The following is a 14,599-nucleotide window of genomic DNA, read 5'->3' on the forward strand; positions in this document are numbered from 1 at the left end:
AAGTTCTCAGGACCATTTCGTGGACATTTCCTACCAAGCATCACTTGATAAGACCAGATACCCCTGAAAGCACCAAGGGCTTGGTCACTGCATACAGTAACGGCATTTTCCACTCCCACAAAGGCTTCAGGAGTGGAAGAGAGGGCTTTGGAATCTTAAGGCTTAAATGTAATGGATTTGAGGATGACTTCTACTGGACCATTCCAGAGGCATCCAGATATTTAACCAGTGAAGTAGTTTGTGTCTTTTCATCTTAAGTGAAAGTGAAAGTTGCACAGTCGTGTTTGACTCTTTGCAACCCCATGGACTATACAGTCCATGGAATTCTTCAGGCCAGAATACTGGAGTGGGTAGCCTTTCTCTTCTCCAGGGCATCTTCCCAACCCAGAGATCGAACCCAGGTCTCCTACGTTACAGGTGGATTCTTTAGCAGCTGAGCCACAAGGGAAGCCCAAGAATGCTGGAGTGGGTAGCCTATCCCTGAGGTAGGTTATAAATAAATAGAGTTACAGGAGAAGGGAATGGCAATCCATTCCAGTATTCTTGCCTGGAGAATTCCATGGACAGAAAAGCCTGGTGGGCTACAGTTCGTAGGGTCACAAAGAGTCAGACACAGCTGAGCAACTAACACACACACACAGGGTCCCAAATTAGTGTAAGATGCCCCCAAGCAAATTACCACAAACTTAGCAGCTTAAAACCACACACATTTATTATCTCTCTACTTCTGCAGGTCAGGAGTCTGGGCTGCCTTAAGAGGGTCCTCTGCAAAGATGCTACCAAAGTGTCACCCAGGGCTTAGCCTTCTGGAGCCATGAACAGTAACAAATCTGTCTCCCTTTACATTGTTACCAGAATTTCTTTCTTTGTGGCAGTAACACTGAGGTTCCTGCCTTCCCACTGGCTGTTGGCTGGAGGCCACTCTCAGCTCCTTCAGGCTGCTCACAGTTCTTTGCCACCTGGCTCTCTCCATGGCTTCCTGACAACACGGCAGATGGCTTCTTCAAGCTAGAAAGGGGAAAAGAACCTAAGACAATCAATAATCACTGAGTGACAGCCCATCACCTTTGCTGTGCTCTGTGGGTGAGAAACAAGTCACGGGCCCTGACCACACTCAAGAAGAGGGGCTTTACAAGGGCTTGATCCCTGGAAGCTGGGATTATTTGGTTGGATATCTTAGAGTCCTGGAGTGTTGCAGTTCATGGGGTCACAGAGTCGGGTACAACTGCACATCTGAACAACAACAATGACTTTAGAGTCCACAACAACCCCACCACAATCCACCACAACCCCAAGCCACGGCTTTTTAAAGCACCTCAGTGATGTTGATGTTTAATCAAGCTCCAGAACTGTTGTTTTAAGATAAAGAAGGCAACACAAAAGAGATTTATTTATTGTTATGGTTTTCAACCTTGACTGCCCCTTAGAATCACTAGGAGAGTATTTTAAAATCCCCTTGCAGGCTGCACCCCAGACCCATTCAGTCAGAATATCTAGAAGTGCATTAGTTTTCTGAAACACGGCAGGTGATTCCAAAGTGTGGCCAGAGATAAGAACGACTGTTTTACTGGAACAGTCAGGTGTCGGAATCAATCTTAATGCAAAAAAAAAAAAGCAATCCTTGGGGCAAGTTGTGAAAAACAAGTCTCCTAGGTTAGACAGAGAAGTGGCAAGAGATAAGGCAGGAACATTTCTGGTAATTTAATGAAGCTAGTGAATTCCAAGAAAGGGAATGAATTTAGGAGGTAACATTGATAAGACTGTGCCACTCATAAAGTTAACAAAGAAGGAGGAAGCTCAGATGACTTCCAGATGCCAGGTGGAGACACCTGGGAGGGCATAAAAGCCACCAACTGAGACAGAAATCAAGAGGAGAAGCTGGCTGAAGAATGAAAGGAGATGAAGAAAATACTAAGCTCAGTTTTACTTATGTCGAGTTGCACACATTTTAAAGATGTTTTCATTTAACTTGTACTAATGTTCCCTTGCTTGCTGAATCCATTTAATACACATTGAGCATTGCCAACACTTTCCCAATGAATTTATTCTCTTGCTCTCTTTTATTTTCCACTGGACTCTGCTGCCCAGCACAGGGCCAAGTAAATTTACCTCTAATTTCCTCCTTTGAAAGGTTATTTATTATTTTACTAGTGATACCACTCTTTGGATGACTGTTCCCACAATTAAATGTCAAGTTATTACCGTGCAATGCTAAGCACTGAAATTTTAATGTGCTGGTTTTGCAATTATTAAGGATTTTTTAGATCCTTAAAAATAGAATCATTTTAAAAAACCTTTTTAATGTGCTGATAAATGTAATTTTGCCTGTAATACCAGTAAACAAGGGATGTCACAGTCATGATCGACTGCAGCCACAGCCTATGGTGAACTGGTAAGGGAACCCAGGAAGGAAAAAATACCTGCCATCTAGCAGCCATCAGACTGCAGCCACTCCCTACAGTGAGCCCTAAGGAAATTAGGATGCACAGGATACGCCCCAGGTAGCTGATATGCCTATCAATGGAGTGATTTCAGTGAGCCAAGACTCCTGAAACTTCCTATACTTAGAAGAGCACTACATACCTTAAGATCTCTAGTTTTCTTTAATTCTTTACTTAACAATAATCTTTTGACAATTCAGACTATATGCTCTTTGTTGCAAAGCTTCTATTAATATATAAATTGGCTCCTCTCACCCCCTCTACCCCTGCTTCCTCAAAGTAGCTCTCTCAGAGTTACTTGAGATACTACCTCCTGGGCTTGATATTGTAAAAATCCTCACCAAATAAAACATAACTCTCAACTTTCAGGATAAAAATATTTTTTTAACATGACAGGTTTTGTCAATTGCTGTCCTTCAATAATTCAATGAAACAATATAATCACTGCATCTTCACATAAATAGTAGCCATATGTGCTTGCTCAGTTGCTCAATTGTGTCTGACTCTTAGAGACCTTATGAACTGCAGCTCACCAGGCTCCTCAGCCCATGGGATTCTCCAGGCAAGAATACTGGAGTGAGTTGCCATGCCCTCCTCCTCCAGGGGATCTTCCCGACCCAGGGATCAAACCCACATTTCCTGAACTGCAGGTGGATTCTTTTTGACTGAGCCACTAGGGAAGCCCAAATATCAGGTATAATAAATGCTTATTAAAAAAAAATATTTATTACTCAAAATGCTGTTTTCTAGTCACTTCTTAAGGCATTTTATTTTAAAATATCATTATTCAGACCTACTCCAACAAAATTAGAAAGAAGAAAAGAAAATTTTTTTTCTTCTAAAAGAAAAAAAATATGTAGACAACAAAAGATATTTAAGATAGCATTTGAAGGCTTTTGAATATAATAAGAAAATTGCTATTGTTATTGTTTTCATTCTACTTATAAAAATAGAAACACATCAAAACCCCAACATCAAGTTTTAGAGATGAATATTAAGGAAGATATTTAATGTGAGAGGAAATTCTCAAAAAAAAATAAAAGATTACTAACTGAAAACTTTTGGAATGTATAACATAGTATATGATGATTAAATGATACTTTCAATTCTTTATTATTAAAAATGTTATTGAGTAGCCACAAGGTATTTTACTACAAAAAAAAAAAAAGAAAGTGGTGAGGTGTTCATTGACAAGATCAGTTTAGGAAGCAAAATAAATCTTGCATTAAACTTAGACGAATATTGTACCTTAAAAGTCCCATAACTGAGGTGACTGTGAATCAATGAGAGGCTAAAATAGAAAATCAATCCTGTACAATTTTCCTTTGTAAAACATGTTATGTTTTAAAATAACTTCACACCATTATCATATTTTATCTTAATAACATCCTTATGATGGGTAGATGTTCATTTTCCAGGGAAAAAAAGTGGAAGTGAATTTTGCTAATAATCAGGCTAATATACTTTGCAAAGTCTCTCTTGTAGAGTTGGTAAAAGTGTGAGTATGCAGCAGCAATTCCTATACAATGAGCATGACTACATTTAGTCCCTTACTTACGAATGAGTTCTGTTCCAAGAGTGTGTTTGTAAGTCTGAATATTTTGTAAGTCCAACAAAGTTAGCCTAGGTACTCAGTTAACATGGTCAGCTATGTGATACTGTGCTGTAATAGGTTTATAATACTTTTCACACAAATTAATATATTAAAAAAAAAAAAAATAAGGAAAACATTTTTAATCTTACAGTACTGCTGCTGCTGCTAAGTCGCTTCAGTCGTGTCCGACTCTGTGCAACTCCATAGACGGCAACCCACCAGGCTCCCCTGTCCCTGGGATTCTCCAGGCAAGAACACTGGAGTGGGTTGCCATTGCCTTCTCCAATGCATGAAAGTGAAAAGTGAAAGTGAAAGTGAAGTCGCTCAGTCATGTTCGACTCCTAGCGACCCCATGGACTGCAGCCTACCAGGCTCCTCCATCCATGGGATTTTCCAGGCAGGAGTACTGGAGTGGGGTGCCATTGCCTTCTCTGATCTTACAGTACAGTACCTTGAAAAGTACAATAGTACAACAGCTGGCACAGAGGGGCACATTCGCATCTTTGAAAGTTTGAAACTTGAAGGTTTGTGTGTAGGGGACTTAGTGTAATCCACTTCAAAATGAGCCTTCCTAGAGCCTAAGGTCATAGGTGAACTACTACACATAAAATTCTATTTTACAGTTTTTCTCCTGTTCACCAAACAGCCTAGCAGTAGACATTTAGGAAACTCTTATTCACCCTTCACTTTGTAAAAAAAGTTAAGTAAATAGGAAACTCCACTTTGTAAAGTTCAGTTCAGTTGTCGCTCAGTTGTGTCCGACTCTTTGCAACCCCATGAACCGCAGCACACCAGGCCACCCTGTCCATCATCAACTCCCGAAGTTTACCCAAACTCATGTCCATCGAGTCGGTGATGCCATCCAGCCATCTCATCCTCTGTCATCCCCTTCTCCTCCTGCCACCAATCCTTCCCAGCATCAGGGTCTTTACAAATGAGTCAAGTCTTCGCATGAGGTGGCCAAAGTATTGGAATTTCAGCTTTAGCATCAGTCCTTCCAATGAACACCCAGGACTGATCTCCTTTAGGATGGACTGGTTAGATCTCCTTGCAGTCCAAGGGACTCTCAAGAGTCCTCTCCAACACCACAGTTCAAAAGCATCAATTCTTCCGCACTCAGCCTTCTTCATAGTCCAACTCTCACATCCATACATGACCACAGGAAAAACCATAGCCTTGACTACATGGACCTTTGTTGGCAAAGTAATGTCTCTGCTTTTGAATATGCGATAGCAACCTAGATATAGGTTGGTCATAACTTTCCTTCCAAGGAGTAAGCGTCTTTTAATTTCATGGCTGTAATCACCATCTGCAGTGAGTTTGGAGCCCCAAAAAATAAAGTCGGACACTGTTTCCACTGTTTCCCCATCTATTTGCCATGAAGTGATGGGACCAGATGCCATGATCTTTGTTTTCTGAATGTTGAGCTTTAAGCCAACTTTTTCACTCTCCTCTTTCACTTTCATCAAGAGGCTTTTTAGTTCCTCTTCACTTTCTACCATATGGGTGGTGTCATCTGCATATCTGAAGTTACTGATATTTCTCCCGGCAATCTTGCTTCCAGTTTGTGCTTCTTCCAGTCCAGCATTTCTCATAATGTACTCTGCATAGAAGTTAAATAAGCAGGGTGACAATATACAGCCTTGACGTACTCCTTTTCCTATTTGGAACCAGTCTGTTGTTCTGTGTCCAGTTCTAACTGTCCCATCTCTTTCAGAATTTTCCACAGTTTATTGTGATCCACACAGTCAAAGGCTTTGGCATAGTCAATTAAGCAGAAATAGATGTTTTTCTGGAACTCTCTTGCTTTTTCTATGATCCAGCGGATGTTGGCAATTTGATCTCTGGTTCCTCTGCCTTTTCTAAAAGGAAATAGTATAATCTGTCATTTAATATTTCATTTTTAGGAGTATTCTGCTTTTAACTTCACTCTCTTTCACATGGGCTTCTCTGGTGACTCAGATGGTAAAGAATCTGCCTGCAATGCAGGAGACCCGGGTTCAACCCCTGGGTTGGGAAGATCCCCTGGAGAAGGGAATGGCAACCCACTCCAATATTCTTGCCTAGAGGATTGCATGGACAGAGGAGCCTGATGGGCTACAGTCCCTGGGGTCACAAAGAGTCAGACACGACTGAGCAATTTTAACACCACCATCACTTTTCACACCTGACAATTTATTTCTTCACAATCATCCCCTTATTCTCTGTCCCTAACATTTCTTTCCTTCTTTCTTCAACTTAATGCAAAGTCTTCTCAGAACTCAAGAGAGTTCTGGGCAAATCTTTTTTTTTTTTTTTTTTTTTTTTTGGTAACTAAAAAATAGTAAACTATAAAAAATATCCAAAATAGGATAATAAATTTATTATTTAAAATTTAAAATTTTCTAAATTATTTTAGAAAATGCATGAAAAATTCTCAACATCATATGTCATTAAGAAATTTTATATTAAAACAGCAATGGGATGCCACTACACACCTATTAAAAATGGCCAAAATTCAAACACAGGCAGAACCAAATGCTGAAAAGGACATGGAACAATAAGAACTCTCATTCATTGCTGGTAGGAATGCAAAATGGTACAGCCTACCTTGGAAAAGAGTTTGGCAGTTTCTTGCAAAACTAAGGCTAACCTTAACCATATGAACCAGCAACCATGCTCCTTGATTTTACCCAAGTTAGTTGAAACTTATGTTTATACAAAGACTTGCACACAGAAGATAATAACAGATTTATTCATAATTGCCAAAATTTGGAAGCAACCAAGATGTCCTTCATTAGGTGAATGGATAAACTTTGTTACATTCAGGCAATGGATTATTCAGGGCTAAAAAGAACTGACCTACCAAACCATGAACAGACATGGAGGAAAATTATATGCATGTTACTAAGTGAAAGAAGCCAATCTGAAAAGGCTATCTACTGTGTGACTCCAACCATATGACATTCTGGAAAAGGCAAAATTATGAACACGGCAAGATCAGTGGTTCCCAAGAGTTAGTGTGGTGGCAGAGATGAGTTGGTGTGTCAAGGAGGACTTTTAGAGCAGTGAAAGTGTTCAATATGACACTATGATACTGGATACATATCAATACACAGTGAACTTTAACATAAACTATGGACTTGGGGTGATAATGGCATGCCAATGTAGGTTCATCACTTGTAACAAATGGCACCCTCTGAAGCAGGATGTTGATAATGGGAGAGGCTGTGCATGCGTGATGGGAAGGGATATATGAGAAATCTCTTCAGGCTCAATTTTGCTCTGAATCTAAAACTACTCTTGAAAATAAAGTCTATTTTTTTAAATTAATGTTTGTAACACACAAATGCAAATGTGTGTACAACTTCATTGAAAGATAACATCAGAACTCTTAACCTGAGGCCCATACCAGTCAGTACTGGCAGTTACAAGCAATGCTTTAGCTGTCTTAAATAGAAAATAATTTATTAAGAGATATTTGTTAGCTTGCATAATTTATAGAGAATCAGAGAACTCGTTATGAATGATACACATCTTGAGATGACTCAGGAGCAATGCTCAATCACGGGAGAGAAACCACCCCTTCCACCAACCACTTGGCCCAGAGCACACAGGCACTGAATGCCAGAAACTCTCTCTCTAGAGCCCCAGAAGAACCGGATGCCCCCATTACCACAACCCAGAAGATCAGTCTTCCTACAGCTGCCTTCTTATGCCGCTTCTTTCCCTGAGTCCTGCGCAGGTGTATCTGACTGGCAGTACCTAAGTCACATTTTGCATTGTAACTGTGAAAGGTCTGAAAAAAATTTCAATTCCATCACAAGATGGAACATAGGAAACTATCAAAACACCTAAAAATCCAAACAGTAACTCAGGTGTCAACGTATAGCGATTGACTCAATATGGGACAGGTTGAAACTGATAAAGAACAAAAAAGGAAAAAGAAAAAAACAGTTAAATGTGGGAGTTTGCAGGTCATTGGAGAGGTCAACCACAGAGATATACAGAAGAGTATTCCTATAAGAATTTTAAAATCTCCATTGGCTTTGAAGATCTAGGGACTCTTGGTGACCACAGTGAATATCCCTCCATTCTAACCCTACCACAATATATCAAATAGTCTGCTTATGTTGGTTTCTCCCTTAGCCTGTAGCTTCTAATGGGTAGGAATGAGGTCTCATTCATCTCAGAACCCCAGCACCTGATACAGTACTTGGAACAAGTATTTCAGTAACAGTTTATTGATCCTAACTGAACTGAGACCTGAAGCTTCCCTTTAAAAACTTATGCAATGTGTAAAATAGATAGCTAGTGAGGAATTGCTATATAGCACAGGGAGCTCAGCTCTGTACTCTGTGATGACCTACAGGGGTGGGATGGGGATGAGGGAGAGGTTCAAAAGGGAAAGGATATGTGTATACCTATGGCTGATTCACATTGTTGTATGGCAGAAACCAACACAACACTGTGAAATAATTATCCTCCAAATAAAAATAAATTTTTAAAAAACTCATGCAAGATGTCAAGAGTGAAATTTCCATAATTCTGGTCTTTAGGTTTCTGGATATCTGTCTCTCCAAGCTCCTCTAATCTAGAGTCACTCATTTTTTAGCACCTTGGAATCATAAGGTTCAATAAGAGTCCCCTCCTCACTTTTTGGAACTTTCACCTTTCTAATTAATTAGTTCTCATTAACAACAATAACAATAACACAAACAACAAATATCTGCAGAGAGGTTTACATTTTACAAAGTGTTTTAATACTCATAATTCCCATTCAATACTCACTTCCTTGTAAAATGAGTATTTTTTTTTATCATTTCTGTCTTATAGAGGGACTACATAACTGGTCTGAAAATTACTCACACTTAGAGTTTCTCTCTGAATTGTCAAGGTCTTCTGGTTTCAAACTCCAAGATCATTTCTACCACTCTAGCTGGGGTGGCCCCCAAAGACTTTGGTTCTATCATTTTATACCTTCAGGCTCACATGGGATTAGCATTTTCTTGGTTCTCATTCATCAAGTTGGCATCTGTTGTTGGAGCTGCTGAAGGTACTCATTAGTCATTTCAAGGAGTTCAGTTTGAATCCAGTGAGTGAGATGATTTCTTAAGCTTTGGGGGGACATTTTCAAAAGCTCACACCTTGATACATTAAGGAGAGAGGAGACATGTTTAGATATGCAGGGATCAGGATTCCAACCTGGCCAGTTGACCTCTGAATCCCCTCTTACATTTGGAGAATGCTAATGTAAGTGGGACGCAGAGGAAATTAGGGCTTTGGGGGCTGACGGCAGGTTTTACCTCACTGAATTCTGATAACACTGCAACTGACCAAGGAAACTAAAATTCTAGAACTGCAGAAAAGGGGATAGCATAGCAAAAGAAACCGCTTGCTGCCCCTATTTTTGCCAATTTTTACAAACTCTCTCTCTCAATATTGAGCAGAGGATTCCATTTCCAGGCTTTGTGGTCAATTCAAGATGGCCCTAGACAGAACTCTGCTCAATGTTATATGGCAGTCCGGATGTGAGAGGAGTTTGGGGAAAAATAAAATGTGTTGCTATTTTGATGATTTCAACAAGCAAAAATTAATAGCTAAAAACCTGGAAAAATGTAAGATCCTTTCCTTAATGTGTATGGAATTTATTTGTTGTAACTTGTAAGCAAACACATTAGAATACAAGTAAAAGAAAGAAAAGAAAAAAAAAAAGATGGTCCTAGACAAAAAGCGGAAGCAACCGAGCAATTTCACTCAGAGCAACTCAAGCAAAGCTGTGATCTGAGCTCCTTTTTTAAAAGTTTAAAAATCCTTCAGTAACTCAAGTGTACAGGAAGTTGTTCATAAACACCTCATGTAATACCTCAACAAAACAGGCATGAAATGAATGCAAACAATTGTAATTATCTTTATGATCATTCTTTCCCCCCTAGAACCACTAACAGTAGCTGGAAACGCGGACAGCACAGAAAGAGATTGCCCAAAACTAGCAAGAATGGTATCAGAATTGGGATTGGAGAACTTTTAAAGGCATTCATTCCATAAGTACACCAGGCTCTGCATATCACCCCAAGTTAAAGATTTTTTTCATAAAAACAAAATAGCAAGTATTAAAAATAAACAAGAGCAGTTATTATCACTACTGACATCCCCCTTGCAGAGTCTCTTGAAGATAAATTCTAGCTCAGATTCAAATCCTTGAAGATAAATTCTCATTTCTAATTCTAAGGAAAGAGGAGATATAGGTATAAGTGTAAGATGCATCTAACTTTTATAAATCATTTCTGACAAAAAACGATGTCTAAAGTGAAATCAACCACTACATTCACAAACTCCCTCCAAAAACACATGAAATCATTAGAAATGAAGACAAGAAAGACTCCTGTGGAAAAGAGCGTAGGTTCTGAGTTGCTTCTTTTGAAGGTTTTGTTAGGGATTTTTCTGAACCAGTTTCCATTCTGCACAGTAAACCTTCAATACAAGCCCATATTACTGACTGCAAACATCTGTATTCATCACTGCAACATGTTTCTTCAGCAAAGACAGGCTGGAAAGTCAAGGAAGATAAAATTCAAATACATTTATTTTGCAATTCTGCTCAAAGAAGCTGAAATAAATATCCAAAAAAAAAAAAAAAGTTTAAGGACTGTGAATTTCATTTTTCCATGCAACTCTTAGCTTCAACTAAGGATAATCAAACAGTATATTGACAAGATCTGTAAAAGTGGCAAAGGCAGTCAACAAATAAGTAAGCCCAAAAGCACAGTAGGAAAGAAGATCTGAATCCAAGAGATAAGAGGAAATTTGTTTTTTGAATGTTTTTTGTTCTCTTTGCTAAAATTAATATTTAAAATGTACTGATGTCCCAGAACTGTAGTTCTCATCTGTAGAAACACGAACTATATTTACTTATACACTTTTCCCATTTTACTTCCTATATTTACTCTCAAATGTGGGAGGTGGACAGCTGGGAGAGCAGAGACTGCTCCATGCCAAGAAAGTGGCTTTAGAATGAAGCTGATAGACAGTTATTATTTCAGTAATAGCTCAGAAAAGAATGCCTCACAATGATAGCTTTCATCACTCTCCAGGATACAGAGGTGAACATTTTTAGGTGCCCCAAAGAAAATCCAAGAAATAGAGAAAAGTTCTTTCTTTGGGGAAAAATAGGCAGGAAAACTCGATTGCCACCAAACTGAGGACAAAATGGATTTGCTTCATGAAGATGCTGGGCTTCTTTGGTGGCTCAGCAGCAAAGAATCTGTCTGCAATGCAGGAGACATGGGTTCAATCCCTGGGTCGGGAACATCCCCTGGAGAAGGAAATGACAACCCACTCCAGTATTCTTGCCTGGAGAATCCCATGGATGGAGGAGCCTGGCGAGCTACAGTCCATGGGGTCGTAAAAGAGCTGGGCACAACTGAGCGACTCAATAGCAACAACAATGGAGATGCTGAAGTTGTATGATGTGAACATTTGAGGTAAATCTCCTCCGTGTTTACTATAAAATCCTCAATGAATCTTGATCTACCAGGTTTCTGGGTAAGTAGATTCTTCAAGTAATGACAAAGCAGTGCTGGGTCTGCATCCAGTCATGGGCTGAACACAGAAAGAGTGGTTGTGGCTTCTGGAGTTAGAGGCTGAGAGCACAGCTGACATGTGGGTCACAGAATGGTGGAAAAGCCAAGAGCCAACCCACAGGCCTTCACAACACCTGTTCTGTTCAGGGACCATGACAACCAATGTGGGGAAACAAAGGAAAGATAAGATATGAAGGGACAAGAAAGAAAATCTTGCACAAAGAAGAAACCCACTCACCAAGTACTATTTTTCAGGGATAACAAAAACACAGAATGAAACCTGATGTTTCCAAACACCCTGTTTACCTTCTTAAAAAGTTAAGTGTTAGTCATTCAGTTGTGTCCAATTCTTTGCAACCCCATGGCCTGTAGTCTGCCAGACTCCTCTGCCCATTGGATTCTCTAAGCAAGAAGACTGGAGTGGGCAGACATTCCCTTCTCCAGGGGATCTTCCTGACCCAGGGGTCAAACCTGAGTCTCCTGCATTGCAGGCAGATTCTTTATCATCTGAGCCACCTATCTGATGTCTCCTTTTGTCTCCTGTTTATCTGTCTCCCCTAATTGGAATGCAAGGTCCTCTAGAATAAATATGCTGTCTACCTTTGTTTACTGTCAAAGCCCCAGCACATAGAACAATGCCCAGAAGTTAATTCCAAATATACATATACACACATACATATATATATATATATATATATCTTTGTTAAATGAATAAATGTATGATGACTTTCCTGAAAACTTCTCTAGGATCCTAATCAACTCCTCATGGGAGATGGATGCAATATTCATTTTAATCATTGGAATATGTCTTCAGAATACTCTAAGAGTTGAGAAAGAAAGGTGAGCAGCTTCCAACATTCAGGAACTGGACTGGCACTCACAGCTGGACTATGTGACTCTCCCAGTAGACACAGTCTCCAGAATTCAGTGCCAGGAAGGGGTTCTCTACCCCTCCTGAATTCCTGTGGCCAGACTAATAATAAAATTGACCCAAGACAGATTAACAGGAAAAAAAAAAAAAAGAAATGAACTTCAATTCATGTGCATGGAGGTCTCCTAGAAATGGGAGCTGAGAAGTGGTGAAGCAGGCGCTGGACTGTGTTCTACTTCCCACAAGTAACAAATGTGCTTATTCAACTGCAGGTATGTTCCTGGTGGTCCTGGGCTAAAGGGTATTATTAGCACATCACACAAAAAAAGCATAAGACAAGAGTCAGAAGTTAGGACTTAAGGGTAGGTATAAAGTATTAGCTACTATCAGATAACCTGGGTCTCTAGCATTGCAAGTAGACTCTTTACCATCTGAGCACCAGGGGAGCTCATTTTATTTATAATAGAATAAAAATAGCTAGCACTATTTGGGCCACTGCACCATGCAAGGCACCATGCTATACCTCATTTAATGTGGCTACAATTCCATGAGATAGATTATGTTGTCTGCTCTGCTTTACAGATGGGGAAACTGAGGCTTAATGAAGTAACTTATTCAAGTGCACACACCTAATAAATGATTGAATAGCATTTAAACCCAGAGTCAGAAATATACTGACTTCTCTCCTGGTGGCTTATTTTTCAGAGGGGGTTAAATGTGAAAGGACTGTACATCAAAACTTTCCTGACAGAGACGCTGTTCATCGTAAAAAAGGTAACCTTCAAATCTGAGTAAGTTTCAACCTCTTTTCAGAATACTCTGGAGGCTCCAGGCCTCAGCTCAGCCTCTCAGCAGCTTCTACACTTCACAGTAGATGAGTCACTGGCGGTACATTTGCATCACAAAACCAGTTTTCAATTAGTAGATTTTTTTTAAAGCTAAAAATGACTGTCTTTCTGACAACATAAAGTGTTTCTCTGCTAGACAGAATACCGGTTTTTATTCCTTCAATAAAAGCAAGAATGTTTTCCCAACTGTGCCATGAAGGTTCCTCTGCTATCACTGAATGGAGTGAACTGACAGGAGCCCTCTCTCTTTTCTGAGCTAGAAATAACTGGCAGCAGTTACAACCCCAGCAAAACCAGGGCACAAAGCTGCAGGATTTGTACCCCCAAAGAAATCAGAAGTGTCAAGAAGGCAGTAACTACTCAAAATAGTCTTCTGTTTCTTCTCACAGCTTTGTAAGGGAATCTACAGGATCCACTGAAGCTGAATTACTGCTCTCAAATGCCATCTGGGATGAGGCACTACCCAGATTATGAAGACATGTCTCAAGTACCAGGCCCACCGGTAACGACAAATATAGAATCAACAGACAGCCAGCCATGGGGCTTTTTTCCATATCACTCATTTGGCTTCATTCTACTGGGACAAAATTCGCTGCTATAAAGGAAAGGAAGGAGTCACTGAACCATACAACTGGGGTATGATTTTCCGCTCAGACCTGACGTGGATGACCAAAGTAAGGTAAACTGTCAAAATGAGAAGGATGGGGACTTCCCTGAGGGTCCAGTGGCTATGACTCCATACTCCCAATGGAGGGGACTTGGGTTCTACCCCCGGTCAAGGAACTAGATCCCACGTCACAACTAAGCGTCCACGTGCCACAACTAAGACCCAGTGCAGCCAAATAAATGAAGAAATAAACGAGAAGGCTGGAAACATTCCCGAAATAGCCACCCCAGAAGAAGTTTCTAGGTGTAAGAAGATTCCTAAGCAGGAGAACCCCGGATACATTTCCATTTTCCACACCAAGAGCCGTTCTTTGCAAGTGGCTTCCCCTTCTCTAATAATTAAGTGGCAGAAACCCAGCCTATGGCTTGGGGTCAAGTAATTATTCCAGAGAATACACTAACTCATATGAGTATTTACTAAAGACTAGGGAAACGAGCACATTATTAGATGAAGAATCTGTCACATGATTTTACATCATAAAGAAGCCATTTCCTTAGAAAAGGTTAGGAACTGCTGGTCTCCACCATGTTTCTGTATTGAATTATTAACAGTTTCATGCAAAATGAAACTCAAAACCTTACTAAAGTCAACGCTTGTTATGCAGCAATTTAATTTC

At 39.9% G+C, this 14,599-nt stretch overlaps 1 long non-coding RNA gene across 2 annotated transcripts in view; it reads right to left on the bottom strand.

Moving 5' to 3' along the window:
* Positions 1-686: 686 nt before the first annotated feature.
* Positions 687-14,599, bottom strand: part of LOC147361438 (uncharacterized) — a 46,156-nt gene continuing 32,243 nt past the window's right edge. For both annotated transcript variants that reach the window (XR_015137915.1, XR_015137914.1), the window contains exon 4: positions 687-1,008. This is a non-coding gene — a long non-coding RNA (uncharacterized LOC147361438). The remainder of the gene's footprint in view (positions 1,009-14,599) is intronic.

The sequence above is a fragment of the Bos grunniens genome, chromosome 12 (genome assembly GCF_055505025.1).
Source record: "Bos grunniens cultivar Pamir isolate PY7600 chromosome 12, Bosgru_T2T1.0, whole genome shotgun sequence".
Lineage (NCBI taxonomy): Eukaryota > Metazoa > Chordata > Mammalia > Artiodactyla > Bovidae > Bos > Bos grunniens.